This window comes from Calonectris borealis, chromosome 3 (assembly GCF_964195595.1).
Source record: "Calonectris borealis chromosome 3, bCalBor7.hap1.2, whole genome shotgun sequence".
NCBI lineage: Eukaryota > Metazoa > Chordata > Aves > Procellariiformes > Procellariidae > Calonectris > Calonectris borealis.
Window position 1 is genome coordinate 79,648,546 of NC_134314.1, and position 21,783 is coordinate 79,670,328.

Genomic DNA, 21,783 nt, shown 5'->3' on the forward strand with positions numbered 1-21,783 from the left:
AGTGACTTTGACAAGAGCACTTTTAAATTTTTTACCACTGAACGATTGGTTTTTTAGACTGAAAAAGATTAAATGAAATATTTTCTGAAACTTGCTTTACAATTTTAAACAGCGCAAAATGGATCTCACATAGCTGGTAATCTAGATGGACACGGGGCTGAAACATACATACATTTTGCTATCATCCCTCTAACCCTGATGTACGTACACAAAATCCATTTATAAATCCACAGATTAAATACAGAATAAATTAAATACAGATTAAATACAAAATGTTAAATAGCTTTTCCTGGATTTATTTGGAAAACTGATTTTCAAGAATTTATACTCTAAATTGACATATGAGAACATGAGTCCTCATTTTCAGAACTAAACACTAAGACATTTGTAAAGAAAAGGCAGGTTGCAAAGACAGTCAAGCTCCCATTCTCCAGTTGACTAAGGTTTACAAATTTGGGGTGGGGGGAATTTTGACAATTTCCAGAGGAAAATAGTTTTCTTCAAAAAAACCAAAGATAACACAAAAAATCCCACCCCAAACCAGCAAACCTTTGGTTACTTGGAGTCCCTCTACCCCATCAAAACATACCTTTTCCTACTGGAATACTTGCTATTCGGTCATGCGTCTTTCCACTAAAAAAAACAATTCGAATAGATAACTCTAGCAAGCCCAATAATTAAAGCTTCTACTATTTGTTTAAGTACAAAAGATGCCAACTAGAAAGTTATGGAACTGAAAACCATTGATCTCCTAGATCAATGCAAGTCTTGAAAATTATGGACAAGCCATCATTTATTTCAGGTAGAATTTTGCTTGAGTAAATGTGCATTTGTGGCTACAAACTTTATTCCAATAGGAATGTTTAAGCTTCATTTATAAATTGTTGTTTGTTTCTTAACAAGGAAGGAAACCCCTAAGAATGGCAAATGGAAATTCACACACTGCAAATACCAACTTGTTGGATTGTCCTGCCCTTAAACCGACACAGAAGGAAACAGCACTCTCCAGGTGCCCCCTTATTCTCTGGGATGTGCTTCTTACAAGCTGGGTCAATGCAAGGTAGAGAGCGGCTGACGGTGGCTGTTGCTATTCTACTCCAGCATAGATAAGCAGGAAAAGGACCAGAACCAGCTGAAACGGAGTAGAAGGCTTGAAACATTTTCCATACTTTCACAGAAAGGAAGAAACTTTTCTGGGAGCCACTGCAAAAGAGAACGATACACTTCGAATTAGGTCAAAATTACAACTCCCCTTGACTACTTCTGAAGGTGCAAGCTTCCTTTTCATATAACTAAAATGAGAATTTTCTAATCTAACCCCTGGCACATCTGTTGAGCGCAACATCTGAGAAAGTAAGTATGGGCTTTCTCATTTCCTGAGGCTCCAGCCTCCCCCAGCAGACCCTGTGCAACCCTCCTCACCCCTGGGAAAAAGCAACAAGAATACACATGATGGAAGTCTCCAGGCCATCAGGGTGCAATCTCTATGCCAGCTAGCTACAGCAGAGGCCACTGTCATACTCATATACACCATGTCTGGTGGTATTGAGGAAAGCTAGACAGGTGCCCTAGGAAGGAGGCTGCAAGTAGTGGACGCCCATGTATGTACAAGACCGTTTGAATAGGAGAAGGTGGATATTGTTTTCTTGTTGGCTTTCTAAAATCATTAAGACAACTTTTCTTTATGACCAGTCTGCAAAAAAGCCCAAGCAAAAACCACAGAGTGCTATTCATTGAGCAGTCTCCCTTCCATAATAGTTCTGAAACTCCATTCCCAAAAGAACACAGAAGCTGAACGGTCTCCGCCAGTTTGTCTTTCCGAGTTGCTGCTCTTTTCTGCTCATCTTAATTACCTGCTTTAAGCACAGGGCTTAGGTCAGGTGAACCTGTGATGTCACTAGGAATCAGGCGACAGCTGATGTAATTAGGTGAACCCAGTCAACACAGGAGGAACAGGGATCTGGGTCACAGTCTTGGCAGATTAATGAATACACATCCCCACAAGGTCATTTGCCAGAAACTGAATCTCAGCAGCTTGTGGCAATTTTACTGCTGCCCTGCTTTGCTCTGGAGCAGCGAAGCGAAAACATGCAATGCTAAGAGTGTAACTGGATGACTCAATTTGCTGATACATTTGAATATTTATGCTGTTTAATGGACTTCTTGGAAAATTAAACTGATGTTCAAGTCCCATTTGGTAGATTAAGTCAGAAACCTAATGTATCTCTAAAGATTTTCTTAGGATGTGGCACGATGCCTTTAAAACATAGCATTCTTCTAAGCAAGTATCCATGATGATGTTTTCTTATGCCACCAATGGGATAAGATAACATGCCAGTTCAGTTTATATTTTTACATTTTAGAAATAAAATAGCAAATTTTTTGCATTTATACTTCAGCTTTTGCTGCTATCAACTCTTTGCCTCCTTCACTTTTCTCAAGTTAGAAAAGCAAATGGCCTGGCTAGGAATGTAATAATTTTTCAACTTTATATAGACTACACTAGCTTGAAAAGTCTCAAAACTGCATTGCAATACCCAAAGAGTACTATGTGTCCTGGGAAAGGATATCCTGAAAACCACTGGGGAGTCAAGGCTGACATCACTGCTGGGAGCATAAAACACCAAGAGCACAGAGAGCTACAATCTGTACAGGTGCAGCAGGAGAAGCTGAATCACAGAGGTGCAGGAAGGAAAGACCCAAACATAACAGTCTGGAGAGCATCCACAAAAGGGAGACAAAAACTAAGTGTTTTCAGGCCACACTTCAGAACCAGATTGGCAAGAGAGGCACAGAGATGGTGGCCCAGCTAAGCAGATGGTGTTCTCCCAGCACAGCCTGCGCAGAGAGCCTTCCATCTGCTAGCATGTTCAAAACAGACTAGGATAGGAATTACGGGACTTTTATTATAAACAACATCTTTAATACTCTCTGAAAAATATTTATTTGATTCCACGTTAACATTGATGAACTCAGGCTACATAGCCTCAGAAATACTCAGGAGAGGCTGAAAAGATTAGCAGGAGCAGCAGATTGCTGCTTTTGGTGTGCAAAGTCACAGCCATCACACAAGATGCAGAAGGAATTTCAGCTGTTAACATGACAAAATGCTGTTGCTGCTGTTTTCTTTAAAGAAATGCTGGGTACCTGGACACACATATGCATATTTACCAGACATCTAGCTAATATGCATTTTTAAATACTTTTTTTTTTTTTAGTAAGAGACGTTTCTGCAGTTAGAATTGTATCACAGATAACTGGTTCTTTACATAGTATCTCCTGATCATTGCTTCCTCAGAAGCAAAATCACTACTGAAGTTTTACACAGGGATGGAGCTACAGACATGGCTAGTAGAGGCTGTGACACAGGTTTAGCATGGGAAGTCTATAGTGCTTTTCTTTTTTTTTTTTTCAGCTGCAATTATTACTCTATGCTTATGCTAACAAAATTGTTTAAAAAAATATCCAAGCCCCAATAAACAGTACTATTTATTTCAGTACGTTTTCTGCAACATTGTTACGATACATGGCGACATAGTAAGATCGTGCAATCTAAGGAGGACTGGACCATCACCTCTTGGAGAGCAGCTCAAAGTGTTAGAATCATAGAATCATACAGGTTGGAAAAGACCTCTAAGATCATCGTGTCCAACTGTCAACCCTACACACCATGCCCACTAAACCATGTCCCTAAGGGCCTCATCTACACGTCTTTTAAATACTTCCAGGGATGGTGACTCAACCACTTCCCTGGGCAGCCTGTTCCAAGGCCTGATCACTCTTTCAGTAAAGAAATTTCTCCTAATGTTCAATCTAAACCTCCCTTGGTGCAACTTGAGGCCATTTCCTCTTGTCCTATCGCTAGTTACTTGGCAGAAGAGACCAACCCCCACCTCGCTACAACCTCCTTTCAGGTAGTCGTAGAGCGCAATGAGGTCTCCCCTCAGCCTCCTCTTCTCCAGGCTAAACAGTCCCAGGTCCCTCAGCCGCTCCTCATAAGACTTGTGCTCCAGGCCCTTCACCAGCTTCGTTGCCCTCCTCTGGACACGCTCCAGCACCTCCATGTCCTTCTTGTAGCGAGGGGCCCAGAACTGAACACAGGATTCGAGGTGCAGCCTCACCAGTGCCGAGTACAGGGGCACGATCACCTCCCTACTCCTGCTGGCCACACTATTTCTGATACAGGCCAGGATGCCGTTGGCCTTCTTGGCCACCTGAGCACACTGCCGGCTCATGTTCAGCTGGCGGTCAATCAGCACCCCCAGGTCCTTTTCCTCTGGGCAGCTTTCCAGCCACTCTTCCCCAAGCCTGTAGCGTTGCATGGGGTTGTGGTGACCCAAGTGCAGGACCCGGCACTTGGCCTTGTTGAACCTCATACAATTGGCCTCGGCTCATGGATCCAGCCTGTCCAGGTCCCTCTGCAGAGCCTTCCTACCCTCCAGCAGATCAACACTCCCACCCAACTTGGTGTCATCTGCAAACTTACTGAGGGAGCACTTGATCCCCTCATCCAGATCATTGATAAAGATATTGAACAAGACCAGCCCCAGTACTGAGCCCTGGGGAACACCGCTCGTGACTGGCCGCCAACTGGATTTAACTCCGTTCACCACAACTCTCTGGGCTCGGCCGTCCAGCCAGTTTTTTACCCAGTGAAGAGTGCACCTGTCTAGGCCGTGAGCCGCCAGCTTCTCTAGGAGAATGCTGTGGGACACAGTGTCAAAGGCTTTACTGAAGTCCAAGTAGACCACATCCACTGCCTTTCCCTCATCCACTAGGCGGGTCACCTGGTCATAGAAGGAGATCAGGTTGGTCAAGCAGGATCTGCCTTCCATGAACCCGTGCTGGCTGGGCCTGATCCCCTGGTTGTCCCGGACATGGCTCGTGAGCGCCCTCAAAACCAACCGCTCCATGATCTTCCCCGGTACCGAGGTCAGGCTGACCGGCCTGTAGTTCCCCGGATCCTCCTTCCGGCCCTTCTTATAGATCGGCGTCACATTGGCGAGCCTCCAGTCATCCGGGACCTCCCCAGTTAACCAGGACTGCTGGTAAATGATGGAGAGTGGCTTGGCAAGCTCCTCTGCCAGCTCCCTCAGTACCCTCGGGTGGATCCCATCTGGCCCCATAGACTTGTGAACGTCCAGGTGGCATAGCAGGTCATTAACTTCATCCTCTTGAATTATGGGGGGTTTATCCTGCTCGTCGTCCTTGTCTTCCAGCTCAGGGGGCTGAGTACCCTGAGGATAACCACTCTGGCTACTAAAGACTGAGGCAAAGAAGGTGTTGAGTACCTCAGCCTTATCCTCGTCCTTGGTGGCAACGTTCCCCCCCCACATCCAATAGAGGATGGAGATTCTCCTTGGCTCTCCTTTTGTCATTAATATACTTATAAAAGCATTTTTTGTTGTCTCTCACGACAGTGGCCAGGTTGAGTTCTAGCCGGGCTTTTGCCTTTCTAATTTCCTCTCTGCACGACCTAACGCGATCCCTGTACTCTTCCTGAGTTGCCTGCCCCTTCTTCCACAAGTGATAAACTCTCCTTTTTTTTCCTGAGTCCCAGCCAGAGCTCCCCGTTCAGCCAGGCCGGCCGCCTTCCCCGCCCGTTCTTCTTGCGGCACATGGGGACAGCCTGCTCCTGCGCCTTTAAGACTTCCTTCCTGAAGAACGTCCAGCCTTCCTGGACCCCTTTGCCCTTCAGGACTGTCTCCCAAGGGACCCTCTCGACCAGTGTCCTGAGCAGGCCAAAGTCCGCCCTCCGGAAGTCCATGGTAGCGGTTTTGCTGGCCCCCCTCTTTACTTCACCAAGTATCGAGAATTCTACCATTTCATGGTTGCTAAGCCCAAGCCGGCCTCCGACCACCACATCTCCCACCAGCCCTTCTCTGTTCATGAACAGCAGGTCAAGCGAGACATCTCCCCTGGTGGGCTCGCTTACCGGCTGCGTCAGGAAGTTATCCTCCACACACTCCAGGAACCTCCTCGACTGTTTCCTCTCTGCCGTGTGGTATTTCCAGCAGATGTCCGGAAAGTTGAAGTCCCCCACGAGAACAAGGGCTAGCGACTGGGAGACTTCTGCCAGCCTCTGGTAGAATATTTCGTCTGCCTCCTCATCCTGGCTAGGTGGTCTATAACAGACTCCCAGCAGGATATCTGCCTTGTTGGCCTTCCCCCTCATCCTTACCCACAAGCACTCGACCTCATCATCACTACCATCGAGCTCTAGACAGTCGAAGCACTCCCTAACACACAGGGCTACTCCACCTCCTCTCCTTCCTCGCCTGTCCCTTCTGAAGAGCTTACAGCCATCCATTGCAGCACTCCAATCGTGCGACTCATCCCACCACGTTTCCGTGATGGCGACTAAGTCATAGCTACCCCGCTGCACAATGGCTTCCAGCTCCTCCTGTTTGCCGCCCATGCTGCGTGCATTGGTGTAGATGCACTTGAGCTGGGCTGCCGATTTCTCCCCTGACATTGGCGTGCGGTCCCTAGGCTCTTCTCTAGTGAGCCTGGTTTTATCCCCGTCCCCCTTCGAATCTAGTTTAAAGCCCTCTCGATGAGCCCGGCCAACTCACACGCGAGAATCCTTTTCCCCCTGTGAGACATCTGAACTCTGTCCATGGCCAGCAGGCCCGGTGCCGTGTAAACCTCCCCGTGGTCAAAGAAGCCAAAACTCTGCCGATGGCACCAGCCCCTGAGCCACGTGTTGATCCGATGAGTTTTCCTGTTCCCTTCAGTATTCCTCCCTGCCACTAAAGGGATCGAGGAAAACACTACCTGTGCTCCCGATCCTCCCACCAGTCGCCCCAGCGCCCTGAAGTCCCTTTTGATCCCTTCGGGACTTCCCTCTGCAGCCTCCCCACTGCCAGCCTGTATAACCAGTAGCGGGCAGTGATCGGAGGCCTGCACGAGACCAGGGAGCTTCCTAGTAACGTCCTTCACCCGGACCCCAGGAAGGCAGCAGAATTCCCTGTGGGATGGGTCTGGCCAACAAATTGGGCCCTCGGTCCCCCTCAGAAGGGAATCACCAATGACAATTACCCTCCTTTTTTTCTTAGCGGAGGCAGTCGTAATTTGTGGGGCTGGCTGCCTCGCCTCGGGCAACCCCCTGGATGGGCCTGCATCTTTGTCCTCGTTCGTCTGGCCCTCAAGTTCCAGAGCCCCATATCTGTTGTGTAGGGGCAGCTGGGAAGGTTGAGGCGAGGAAGGCCGGCCGGGGGTTCGCCTGGCACCCCGAGCAGGGACCTGTGTCCATTCCCCCCCGTCGCCTGGGTCTCCTCCTTCTGCCTGGAAGTGGAAACAGAGCAGCCACCAGGCAACGTCTGAGGAGAAGAGCATGTGTCACCCTCTCCCAAGTCCTTGAAAAAGCATCTCTAACTAAAGCACGAGCTGCTGCTGCTCTGGGTTAAATTCTCAGGGAGATGCTATAAAACTTCCTCATTTCTGACTGTTGTTACCCACCAAAACTGCCACACCATTCAAGGCAGGGCAGCTGTCCTCTCTCCAGCCTTGCTGCTGCCAGGAAGCCCCAAGGAAATGCGCAGGGCAGCCAGACCGGGCACACGCCTTCCCTCCGGGCCAGGGCAACGCTCACCTGCTACTCCCAGAGAAAAGGGTAGCACACAGGATCAAATGAGATGAAAGCAATTTTATTTCACTTTTCTATTTATTTATAGAGAACTAAGAAATAGCTAAAAGAAGAAATAATTAAAGTGTACAAAAGCAAGGAGAAACTAATTGGGATGGTAATAAGGGAATATTAGGGAGGATCATGTGTACCAGAACAAGAGGCATTATGATAAAATTAACAGGAAATATCAGAACAAACTTTTCAAGGGTAGGATTCCAGCACAATCTTATAAATTACATTAATAGCATGGGTTTGGAATGTTTTAGATCAAATTCTATCTGCTTGGATCATTTAAACGTTTAGAAAAATCCTGCTTTGATAAAGATACAACTTATGGAAGTAAGAGGCATGTTTCATTTCCAGTGCCTATGCATTTGTTTTTCTGGGTAGGGCAGCACTTAACATTGCTGGAAAGCCATTAAGCAACAGTAGCCAATTTCTAAACCACCTGCTTTACACTAACACTGTTTCCAAAATAATATCTTAAGGGACTCTTTAAATTTGCATCTCAGAGTCAATACAATATTAATGGATTGCAGTATTTGTTCATGGCTCTTCCTGTAGTTAATTCTGTCATTCCACTACCTCCAGTATTCAGGAATGGGAAAAATTAAATCAGAATAATAAAAAAAAAAAGATGTTGGGGAAGTCATCCATATTTACACAAATGGTTTGTAAGTTGAAGACTTTTTGCAAAACCTAGAAATACATTTTAGAATACTTAACCTCATGAATACATTCATCATTAAGTTACTGCTCGAACTAAGTAACAGTTCAACTTTTCCCTTGCAAAACATTTTTCCTGCACTGCCTTAGAGCCTGCAGTATATAACACGTGGAAGGAGATGAAACACCTACTACGTGGGGAAAAAGAAAATAAAAAAAAAACACTCAATGGTGAGAAAAAAACACTGAGGAAGGGCACTGAACCAGCAGCAGTCTGGATGTCCGTTCTAACAAGGGCAGCAGAGCGCTATTTTAATGAAGACCCCGGAGACAGCTCAGAATTTCACTTAAGCACCTGAAAGCACAGACATCTACATCATTTTTAGGGCTAGGTAGCATCACCCTAAATATAAAGATGGCATACTGAAACATGGATTATTCTCTGTACAGAGTAGTAATTAGCAGAAAAGCAGAAATGGGAGGGCCAAGGAACAGATAGAATCAGATCTACAGTAACCTAAGGCTTGTGAATTCCCTTTTTACAAATCCTCAAACGGGCTCCTTTTTCCCCTCTCACAAACAGAGAGAAATTATCTACAAGGGGAAAAAATGTGAGTGCAGTGACCCAAAATGTTTTTTGCACTTAACTGGTCTTGTTAGTTCCAAATGGCGATGTCTCAGCTGTGGATTAATAACTACAATGGAGGGAAATGAGTATTTTGCTCCCAGAGAAAAGGAAAAGAACCAGCCTAAATCAGTTTTACAGAGAAGATAGTAATTGCCATAAAATGTCAGCATTCACAAAGTGGTATCGTACAGATTTGTACACTTGCTCCCATTTTAAGAAATCAGAAATAATTTGGTACCTCAGATGTAACTGTCAGTGGTGCATAAGTATTGAAGTTGACAAATGACTATAACATAACTATTTGTCTCCCTGTGAAGCCTGAGGAGCTCAGCTTGCACTCGATCCTGTATATACACTACTTTTCTTTTTTGCCTTCAAATTGTCTACAGGCTGAGTACATGTATCACAGCTAAGCAAAAGGGAAGAAAGGTGGTGGAAATCACTGGGAACTATGAAAAATGTTCTGGTAAACAACAGGCGTGCGCAGTTACATATGATAAAGTTTCTGTGAGCTATTGTCAAATACCGAAACACAGTACAAAGCTCACTGAAGTAACAGCGTCGTGTTCTCTCTATATGGCCAGTTCAGAGGCGAAGTTGTTTTCTGATGTAAATTGTGCTAACAGGTGGTTTGTTTCAAGAACCTAGTGATAAAGTTGCATGGATGTCCTAAGACTCACGCAACTTTAAATGAATTAGGTTGGCAATTTCTTCCTCACAGAAAATTGCCAAGAACTGTAACTTGGGACTGAGGCACTTCTACTTCAAACAAGTTTACAGACAACATATGAAGTCCCCTGAACTTTAACCACAGATGTTTGATTGCTTTTGCATAATAAATTAATGGTTAAAAGATTAAGTCATACCTAAACAAAAGGAAAGTGTTTTAAAACTGGGCAAAATCCTCCCAGCTGCTTTATTCTTTTGCTTAGCCTCAGGGAACACATCTGAAAGAGTGCACCAGCCAGGACAGATGGCAGCCAACACATTCCTTGAGTCATACATCTTTGCTTATACTAGGTCATGGTAAGTGCCTCAAGGCAGTGAATGTGAACTACCAGCAAGTCATGTAAAATGTGCCCAGAAGGTACCATCCAACGTTCATTTCGTATAAATTAACCTGCCAAAAGGAATGTGAATGATTGCCTTACTCTTTTGTTCTATAGTCAACCGTTCCTAAGGGGAACCATATAAAACTAACCACACTTGCCTGGTGGCAGACTGAGCAGTCCCAGTACTACGTTCAGCAAAAAGCTATGGTTAAGGGTCAGCATTGATACACTCAGGCTTGTAGAGAACAGCCTGAAGAATACCAGCACCAGATGCTAAAGCTTGGAGGTCGATTAATACAACGACTTGTTTAAGGCAGCTCATCAACGGAGAAGTACGTAGGTTATCACAAATGCTGCACAGCACAAAGGAATCTCATTTATTCTCTTCTCCTGTCAGGCACGGGGTGGTCCCCATGCACCTTCTATGCTTGTTGCTCTAAATCATGAAATCTGCAGACTACAAGGATTCAGATGCCAACACTTCCTTCTCAGTATCGTATTTTGTAGCAATAAAGGCCTTGTTACTACCACTGCATAGTATTTTAAGGGAATGTGAAATACTCACAAGTGAATGTTGACCCATCTCACCTAGACTTCAAATGGCATCTCTTGAGAGACGGAGGAGTAACTGTCTGTATCTAAAAAGCTCCAGATGCGGGGAGGCAAATAACTCAAAGCTCTTTGCAGAAGAGTGAAACTCAGGTTGCCCCAAAAAGAGATTCATATCAGCTGCTGGTTACTTGGAATAAAAGTTTATCCCTTAAATAAACCATGAAAAAAGAGGTCCAGTCCATCAGCATGAATGAATGACATAAGGTACATGAATGAAGCAACATAAGACCAGAACAAACTGCAGAAGTAGGGAAGTGCCATGCGTCAATAGCAGAGGAGAACAAAGTAGAAAAATACAGTAGCTTTGGACAAAATGGAGGTACAGCTTAATATCTTAGTTCACCTTGGGCTGGTGATTAAAGACAAGGTAAAAATAAAAACTGATTTCACATTGTCACTTACTAATCTTTATACTTATGTATTGATATATATACACACACACACTAATGTAGGAGGACATTTCGCTATGGAGATTAAAAAAAAATCTGCTAATAATGTTACAATTGTAGAAAAATGTCAGAGATAAGAGTCATTAACTCCACCCAACAGACAATGGCTCTTGAATACAGCAGACTGCAGACTTGCCATGATGACCACTGCCTGATAGGAAGTGGATCCACTTTGGAAACAGACAAATTACAAGTTTGGTGAAGAACAACGACAACGGTTTTGGAAGCAAAGACTCTTTCCCATTCTTGTAATTGCACAAACTAAAGCAGATATATGACTTTCTGAAAAATAGGAAATTAACTGATTGGCAATTAGCAAAAATCTCTGTGGACCTACTCTTCTCCTCAGGGCTAGGAATACAAGGATGAGAGTAGAATAGTGTCAAAAAAGGCAAAAAAATGAACACAAATTAAATTTTGTGTTTAATAAGCTGTTACTGCAATTCTTTTACTCTTTGTGTATAAGACATTCTGAAAAGATTTAAACTTCAATGGTTAATTTATTATCTTGCATTTTTTAATTAAAACATTTTGTTCTTCTTAGTGTTTGTCCTCTGCTTTTTCACCTTGATTTTAACTTGAAAATATGCCCACATTTTCTCTTACATAATAGTAATTGAGCTAATAATACAGTGACACATAGAAGTATATTTGCTCCTTGGAGGTTTCAATATGCACTGCGGGTCAAGAGAGAAAATATTTTAATGGATTGCTACACAATACAAAACGAAGGTACTTTCAGGTAACACAGGACAACAACTGAACGACAAAATAGAAGGTAGAAGGATTTGAAATGCAACAGGCAGAATACAGTCATCTATTGAAATGAAAGTCAGAGGGAAACTTATGTAGACAAGCATGTAATTACCCAGGCTGAAAGGTGGCCAGGATACTGAGTCAACGCAGCTTTACTTTTGCAGAAACAAATGGGTCAGATGCTGAGTTAGTATTTGGCATGTAAAAAGTAGGGGATTCAGCAGCAATGCAGTGGGTCACAGGTTAAGCACAAATCGGGGAAAGAGTAGAGACCAGCACGTTATTTTAAGTAATTTTCCACCCCAACTGTATCTGCCTGATCAGGCTTAGAAATACCCTAAGCAAAACTGACAGCAGTACAAAAAGGAAGGAAGAAAAAAAAGGAACAGTATTACACCACAGAGGAGTTGTTGTAAAGCGTTTACGGTTTTGAGACTGGTTGTAGATGAGTAAGATGGGGAAAGGTTTTCCAGGGAAAAGCTCTGTGAAGTTTCCACATAAACAAAAGTAAATATTTTGGGGATGATTCTGTTCTCGTTCCTGCAAATCAGGAGTAACTCCGCCAAAGGCAACCTTGTAAAACTTGTTCAAGAAGGTCCATTGTGAGTTGAGATGAACGGTCATGAATGCACTAAAGAAAGATGATTACCTGCTATCAGATTACATTTTTACAGCCCTTACACGCTGTAAGATAACAGCTGTTTTCAGAGAAGTGCTGCAAAATACCAAATCCATTCTTTTAATCCATACCAATGGATTTTTAGTGGTAACATTAACTGGATGCAGACAGTTGCTTCAGGTATTACCTGTCACAGGGAATATGCCATCAGTCTCTAGAGAGAACAACCTGGACGGTTGTGCAACAGATCACGTATTGCCAGTCAGGGCTTTCAGCTGCAGGTACGGTATGTGCCAATAACTTGACTACTTATTGCAGAACTGTGGAAAATTTGACGGGCCAGAATTAGTAAACTAGAAAAATGTTCTCTTTCCCTGCTTGACCTGTAAATCCTGCTGTTTTTCTCTTTTGACTAGATTTCCTACCTAGTCTATGCTTCAAATATTATGCTCAGATTTTCAGTGAAAAGAAAACATAGATGGAATAGTTAACATAGAGTAACTCTGAACAGTAGAGAACAGGCAGATTTACTACTTCAGGGATTTTCTACAGCTGTACTAAAGGGCATTGTTATGAAGATAAGCTGCCTGAAATGCGATAACAACCACTCATGATGAAGCACTGATGCAGGTGTTCACCAAACAGGGTAGAGAACAGAACTGCTAGCTACGTGGCACTGCTGCTCTACTTCAGCTACAGGCACAGGTGCCAGTCTCACTACCCAGTTTATTTTTCTGCCCTTCATTAGGATGCAAATTGCTGAGCATCCCAAACTCCTGGAGACTAGAGCTGGTGAAACATTTCCTGATGAACTGAAGTTTTGTCAGAGACGTCCATTTTTTGGCTCCTAATATTTTCTCAGACACATCTTAGGTTTGCTAAGCTTTTGCTGCAGCCAAAACAGGAACCCTTGGTAATCTGTCCTATGACACCAGGTATTAAATCTCCCTGGTAAACGTATAGATCTAGAAATCAGTCAGGAGTCTTGGAGAGGTCCGCTACATCTGGAGCAAGGGACACTGAAGATGGAACCAAGGGATTTATCAGCCTTAGAACAAAGCACACTGGCTCAGACCAAAGGCCCAGAGAGACCAGTATTTCCTCTCCAACTGCAGCCTTTAGCAGTTGCCCGAAAAGGAAGAGGAGGACATGGCATGAATGTACTCATTTTTCCTGAATATCCTGCCGGCACTGGGCTGTGGGTCAGGGAATTCCTGAGCCAAAAGTAGTCTTTACACTCAGTAGCCACTTAGTTTCTTATGCCATTAGTTTGTCCAGTCCCATTTGAACCCATATATGCTATTAGCATCTAGTAGCAAGGAGTTCCACAGCTTAATTACACAGACAATAAAGCAGTAGCTCATCTCACTGTTTTAAAGGTGAGAAGTTTCATTTGGTAGCCCTATGCTCTTGCATTAGGAGAGAAGTTTGGCCAGCCTCTGCTAACCTTGTCCAAGTACCATGATTCTATAGGTTTCTATCACAGTTCCCTCAGCTGTCTCCTTTTCGTGCTGAAGAGTTCTTGATTATTTAGTTGTTCCTCATACAGAAGCTTTTCCGCATATTTGATTACCCTAATTGCTCTTCTTTGTACTGGTCTCATTTCTGTACCATCCTTTTCTAAAATGCAGAGGATCAGAGATGCACAGAGTATTCAAGACACGGATGCACCATACAATTCTATAATGGTATAACGACGCTGAGTTTGTTCTCTGCTTTTCTCTAATAATTCGTAGCAGTCCGTTGTGTTTTACATAGCTACTGAGCACTGTGAAGACATTTTCATGGAACTGTAATAACCCCAGCATGTTTTTTTACTGAGTGGCAATAGTCAAGCCAATCATTGTGTATATAAAGCTGGGATTATTTTTGCCCACAAACATCAGTTTACATTTATCTGTATGAATGTCATCTGTGATTTTATTACACATGCAGTGTTGCAAGGTCTTGCACTTTCTTCATAATTAGTCTTTTCTTTAACTATGCTGAGTGACACAGTACCACTAAACTCATTGTTTCCCTTGTCTCTCCCTTTCCAGATTATTTATAAACAGCATGGGTCCCAGTAGTAACTTCCCTACACTGAGAAAGCATTTAATTCGCTGCTTTTCCTCATTTTTCCAAATGTTTCTTCCTCAATGAGAGGATCCTCTTATTGCTACTATGGCTACTGAGCTTTCTTAGGAGTCTCTAACAGCCATATCATATGGGTCCCCCCCAGATTTCAGGCTATAACAATCAATTCCTAAGTCGTAAAAACTGTCTGTGGCTCTTCTCTTATCCATACATTAACCCAAATAAGATTCTTCCACTGCAGAACTTCCACCAAACACACAATTTTTAACCATTACCCTCTCAAGGGACAACCTCTAGTCATACTGTCTCCGAAGCATTAAGAGCGATTTGCAAGATTTTCACATCAATTATCCCTGAAGGGGTAATTGCATTAGTTTCATATCTTAAGTTCATGCTATTGGGGGGGGGGGAGGAGTAATCCTGTTAACTTCAGGGGAAAAAAAAAAAGAACAAATGGATCTTAGAATCAGCATTCCATATAATTTCTTAGTTGTTCCTGATATCTTGTTTCATCAGAGGTTTTTCCTCAATTTTAGCCATCAACTGATCACCAGTTGAACTGGATTAGCATTAACTTGCACCGTGGAAAGGAAAGCTGTTATCTGTACAGTTGGGATTTAATCCTGCCTGAAACCGGAATATTCTTCACTGTTTGTATTACATAGCACCTGGGATTCCTAACCATGGATCAAGATTTTGCTGTGCTGTCTGCTGTGGAGCACAAGAGAACCAGCTTTGCTATCTCAGCTAGGCCAAGAAGAGTTCATCCCCTGTTCAGGACGAGGCTCTCCCCAGACTTCACACTGCCTGGACCTGAGTGTCCGAAATCAGAGCAATACCGACAGCACACATGCTTGACTAGTGAAACTGGAAGATGACATTGTGCATGGGGGAGAGGCATCAGAGAGACGAGCTATCTAAGAAACTCTCTGGAAATAAACACTCATACTCAATACGGTGAGCACTTTGGCTTGGAGAACTCAGCCATGTTACTGTAACATTTGCCATTCGCCTAACGTGAAGCGTAGGAAACGCTGCAGATACCGATGCCATTATACCCTTTTTGAATTCATAAACCAGGACATTTCAACTGGCCGTGGTAGCTGGCACACAGGACAATCCTTAGGCAGTTTTTATAGACAAAGTCAAAATGGAAATCTAATCCCCCTCCTCTATAATGGGCTTTTAGATAAACGAGGTTTCTGAATCCAGTTATGAATAATTCTAATAGCAGCAAACCAGAGAAATCCTTAAGTGCCTTTTTTATGTGAGCAAACTGAATCTTAATCTTGCTGGATTCTAACAATATTCACCCACAGTTAAGGGGAAAGCTTTCAATGTCGTTTGGCTGCTCCAGTTTGTCTCTGATGGAAAAATTCTTGTAACACGAGTAGCAGCAGTATCAGGAGGCTTTCGAAAGGGACATTACCGTCAGAGTACACTGTATTACTATGGCCATTTGCTAAGCACTCGCATTCACCACACTGTGGATGCATATGTAATGGGAAAATACAAAAAAGTTAAATGGGCTAAGGATGATGTGTTTAGGGCTAGTAATAATAAAACATACAGTCAGACAGCGAATATGCAAGTTTTTCAATTGACTTCCCTGTATGTGGGCACTAAATCTGTGTTGTGACCACCTGAGCAATCTGGATAGATAAAATCCATACTAAAATATTCACCATCAAATTTTCTGTTTGGTTTTTTCTTTTTTTTTAATTGCTTAATGTTGCCCTGACATGGATTTTTGTTTGTGAGCAGGATGGAGGAAGGTACAGTTTGCTTCTGTACTGAAAAATCTCTTTCGCAGAAAATGCCAAGACAAACATTTTTAATGACAGCTTTCTTCACAAATTTTTGTTTTGCCCTCAAGGTAGCTGAAGGGCAAATTTAAAGCCCTCAGTCTTAATTGGATTTTAAGTATTCAAAATTGACCCACATACAGCCTTATCTATACAAAGGCATCCTCACTGCAGCTAACGGCAGCTTGGTACGATATATATCCAGACTGTCAGGAGCAGCAGTCGAGGCTTGTTAGCTCTGGCAGCTGTTTTCAAAAATCAGTGAATTACTCTGAGCTGGCTCAAGCTGATCTCTCAACGCAAGTGGCTGCAGGAACTTGAGGGCTGTGCACGCACAACATCCCACCGTCACCACCACTGCGGGTGAACTGCTAGTGGCAGTGGTACACCTTTTGCATTAAAAAAAAAAAAAAAAATTGTGATGCAGGCAAGGCTCAGGCCTAGTGGAGAGGCACGGACAAAAGGGACAAACTACTACGTTTTCCAGTAGAGAGACAGTGTTAATTTTTACTATTTTTCTCTCAGGCAGTGAACTAGGGGGAGCATTGGTAGGTTGGGTCAGTTGAGGTGACAGCAGTTAATTGATTTCCAAAACAGGTGTCTCTCTGAAATAACTAAGCATCCTTGCATTAACTTTAATGGGTGCTGGAGCGTAAGAATGCTCTGACCTTGCCTTGTAGCCAAAACAGGGATGTCTATCCTTGCAAATCCCTTGCAGAGAAATTGGATACCGGGTATCAGGGAGACACAGAAATCAGTTGCTTTAATGTGATATTAAGCATCTTAAATCACTGGTAATGTTGCCAGAAAAAGCAAAGAACTAACTGAATTTTTTAATGACATATGAGAACGGCAGTATGAACACACATCCTGGCACAACAATTTAAACTAACATTCAGTTACATGGCATGAACAAAATCTTTCCAGCACACCACTGAGGAAATAGATTTTGTTTCCAAATGCTTATCAGTGGAATATTTAAGGAATTCACTTCATAAAATAGTTGAAATGCATTTAACCATCGCCAACATGCAAAGTCTATTCACCTCATGACAAGAAAGCTGGTACCTCTGAGGTGGTACAGATACTCGAAGTTCAAGCTGCCTTTAATTTGCTTATCAGAATATTTTTCTCACAGAAAACTATGTGGTTTCCACAAGGAAGATCCACAAATTTATCCCTATTTTCTTGCAGGAAAATAGAAAGTAATATTGTAATTATTGTACAACTTTCTAGATAAATTACTTAATTCAAAATAAATTTTGCAATTCTTCAGCAAATATTTAGACATATAAACAAGAAAATATAGGATATAACAGTATCTTTTATATGGGTAAAGTCAAAATCAAAGATGAGACTCTCAAAAAAATGCTTAAAGTTATCAGTTCCTAACCGAAAGCCTGAAAGGTAAAAAAGTACTTTTCAACTTCAAGACTTAGCCAACTTGTGATAACTTTAATTATTCCATGGGAAAGACAAAGAAAGTACAGCTAGAAAAGTAGAAAGACTTTTCCAAACAGATTAAATAAAAAAGGAAAGAATAGATTTCTGATGCTACTTTGTAGCAGTGAGAAAAAGAAAGTGAAAGACTGGATGCTAAGAAGCTAGGAGAAAAACAAGTGACAAAAAGTCTGGAGATACAGATTGAAAGGCCAAAATGAGTCCAAAAGAGATCAGAGGATACACTTTGACACAAAATATCTGGAAGCTGAAACTCTTGGTAAAAGAAAGAGTCTTCCTATCTGTATAAGGCAACTAAACAACCAATGGATGTTTTTTAAAGCAGTATCAGCGGTCCCGTCCAACACACAAGCAGAAAGAGTCTCAGTAAAGAATAATTACAAAGAAAAAGCAACATTCAAGACATGCCTACGTTGTCTTAAATGGATCAAGCCTAAGAGATGGACAAGATTTGGTGATAAAGATCTTCTGACAGTCTGACATTGATTTAAAAGTGTCAAAATGTCAGAAATGACAGAAGTGAGTAAACACAAAAAGGGAAAATGGTTAGAAAGCATGTGACAAGTGACAAATACTCAGTCATCTCTCATACTTTTAAAAAGAATACGGAAAATACAAAAGACACCAATGCAATCAAAGAAAGACTCAGAGCAGGCATTTCAGATGATGGTAGCATTGTCAGCCTCAATGTCTAGCAAAAACCTGTATTATTCTCAACGCCAGGGAGGGGGGAAATAAAAATCAAGAGCAATTTCCTCCTGCAACCTGTCAAGAAGCAAGTAGGTTTCCAGACCAGAAAGCACCAAGCAGATTTTAAACCATTAGTGTCAAGTGGCTGTTTTTCATTTTATAGAACTAATGTGAAGTGACAAGCACCATTCATGAAAAATATTAGAGATTTCCAAAAAGCTTTTGATAGCAATTGTGCTGTCAGGAAGTCCAGTTGTTTGTAATCATAACTGGAATAAGACCAGAACGTAAAATATTCCTGTTCTTGTTAATACTGGTCATGACTGGGGTGCAACAAAATTAGCTGCAGCGAGCAACTGAGAAGTTTCATGGACAAATGGTACATTTGGATGATTTTCATTTCACTTCCCAAGTGGAAGAAACAGACCAGAAACAGTTACTAGCAGACACAGCAAAACATATTGGTCACTTTATTGACAGGAAAGACAAAAAATATGGCTATTAATTATTCCAAACCAACCCCACAGCAGATAGAGGAATATCAATAAATCTGTATCATTTTTAGGAAGTAGAATATATGATGATGATTAAACTCTCCTACAATTCAAGCAACGAAAACCAACGCAGGAAGTGGCTTTTATAAACTTGTAAAAGTTTAAGGAGGAGATAAAAAAGAAGCATGAATCAAAATTGGTGTTAAATACTAATTTTTCAGTCATGTTATTAGGTCTGCCCTCCTTGCCCAGAGCAGAGTCACAGAACTCCACAACAGCATTGATAAAAGACATCAACTCATTTAGAAAACCTCACGGGAGAATTCCAGAATCCCTTGGACAGAAATACACTGTCAGGTATCGTAGGCTGAGCACACGGACATAAAATATTAAAGCCTAACAAGGAGGAAGTGACAGACGACGTTAGCACATGCTTTAAGAATGCTGCTGATATGACTCTAATACCAAGTGATAACCTGAAGGCTGAATGAAAGCGAAAAGGAGAGCTAGAATAGTAATACAGAATGAGAGGTGCATCTCCAGTTAATTGACATAAAGAGAAAATTATGGGATCATGACATTAGAGAAACTCTTTGGTCCCCTGCTTGGCCCAAAGGCGCAGGAGTAGGAACAACTCCCATCCAAAACTTCAAAACATCTCAAATGAGGATATGTTGACACACAGGGCACCAGACAGCTCAGAGTTAGAATAAAAATAAGAGAATAATTTACCTTACCACTGAATATCAATCTACCCGTGGTAGTGGATCTAGGCTTCACTTTAGTGCTCCCAATTACTGAATATCAGATAGAGCACTTAAGCCGAACAAGGCTTCTTCAGTAATGTCTGTCTCTGAATGCCAAAAAGAACAACTGCCAAAAAGAATACAAGGGGCTGCTGCAGAAGGAGCCACCTACTATTTCTCTGTACCAGGCTTGCTTAGGTGAGAGAAACAGGGCGCATTTTAGGATGATTCAACTGGCACCAGGCAACACAATGGAATTTTCATTAAAAAAACAGAGGCTCCGGAGCCAAGGGAGTTTGCAGTTAAGGACAGCAAACATTTTGATTTGCAGAATCAATATGCAACACATTATGACAGAAACAACTCTGCTTCGGTGTGCCTGTTCCCTCATACAAATTACGGAGCAAAACTGCTCGCAGACAACCAAAGCAGGTAACGGAACAGATCAACTTTATAGACAGATTCAGCAATTTAAAGTTAGTATGGGACTGCTGAAGCACAATTTCGCATGAGTAGGGTTATATAATCTACTAAATGCCAAAGCCAGTAATTACTGCAGGAGCGCTTACCCTCTTATTTTCTAAGGCACGACATAGATTATTTGGACATATGCAAATAGTGCACCTCTAGAGAGAGCAAAAAGATTTTTCTGCAAAGCTGTGTTCTGCTCAAAGTACCTTAAGGAGTTAATATATTTTGGAGCTCAGGTTGTTACTGGGTGTGCTGTACACAGTCCCAGCCTATTTTGGAGAGGAGTTCTCCATTCATTCCAAGGAACAAATACAGTCAAGAATTTGGGCAGCACAAGCTATTTCACAATGTCTCGCCAATATTCTTCACCAATCCGTCCTGGTGGGTAGAGAACATCTGGAAGGGAACAGTCCCTATCAGAAGTGTCTGGGACCTGTCTGCGGAGAGCGCCAGCAGGCATGCAGGCAGACACCGCGTACTGTGCAAGGAGGAAGCTTGTCATATCCTATGAAAGGCAGATAGGTTGCAACATTTCCTAGATATTCGAGTTTTGTTTTCCCAAAGGAACTGCTGTTAAGTATGCAGAATCTATTATAAACACAGTGCTAAGGCTTTTCCATAACTGATGTCAGGAGAAAGAAAATGTGTAAACTCTTGGAGAAATCTAGACACAAATACAGGCCAATGCAAACATCATGTTTCCCATTGTCTACTTTTCCTATCAGCAACAGGAGTGACTTTTATTATGTATTATCGTAAATCATAATATTAACAAATTAATGATTTCAGGAGTCATTTATTATTGGTAAATACTCCCCCCCCCCCCGCCCCGAGTTCTTTAATTTTTTGTGCAGTTGTCCTCAATAGAGCTATGCGAGAGGAAACTCTTCTGCTACAAAAAATTGTAAGGATTTCTTTTTCTCTTGTTCTTCATCCAGAGTAACCCCAAACCACCTAAAAATTCTTATGAAAATCTAGACAAGCTTTCTCTGAAACAATCCATAATCTAACCAGTCACAGCCTCTCACTGGAGATCTGAGATGCCATAATTCAAACCCCAGCTCAGGCTAAGCCATACTAGGAATGAGTGATCTCCTACAGCCTAGGTGAGTGCACTAATTACCAGCCTCTCTGCTATTCTCAGGTGAGCTGCTCTCAATTATTCTACTGGAGTAACCTCATCTTGTATAACTAATTACACATTCACAGGGCTAACAAGGCTGTTTTTCTAAGCCCACTGGTTATGGGACTCATCTCAAGTTGTGAAAGATCCAGATTCAATTAGTATTTTAATTACTTACATAAAGCAGAACTGTTTTCACAAGAGAGACTGAAATCGTAACACCCCAAAAATTGCCTCAAGGTTAAGACATTCATATAGGACACGAGTGACAATTTCAAGCACTCAACCTGAACTACATTCGTAGGACTTAAATATGCGACATTGTGTGTGTGCTCTGCCAGGGTAGGTGCTCCCATCTGGACGCCAGAAACTTCCTCTGTTGAGAAGCGATAAATTGTGACTGTCCTAGATGTAGCTATAACTACAAAAATATACATAGAGATATGCAGACATGTGTATATATGTATGAACAGTAATATTCCCTAAATTATTTTTTAGCACAGAA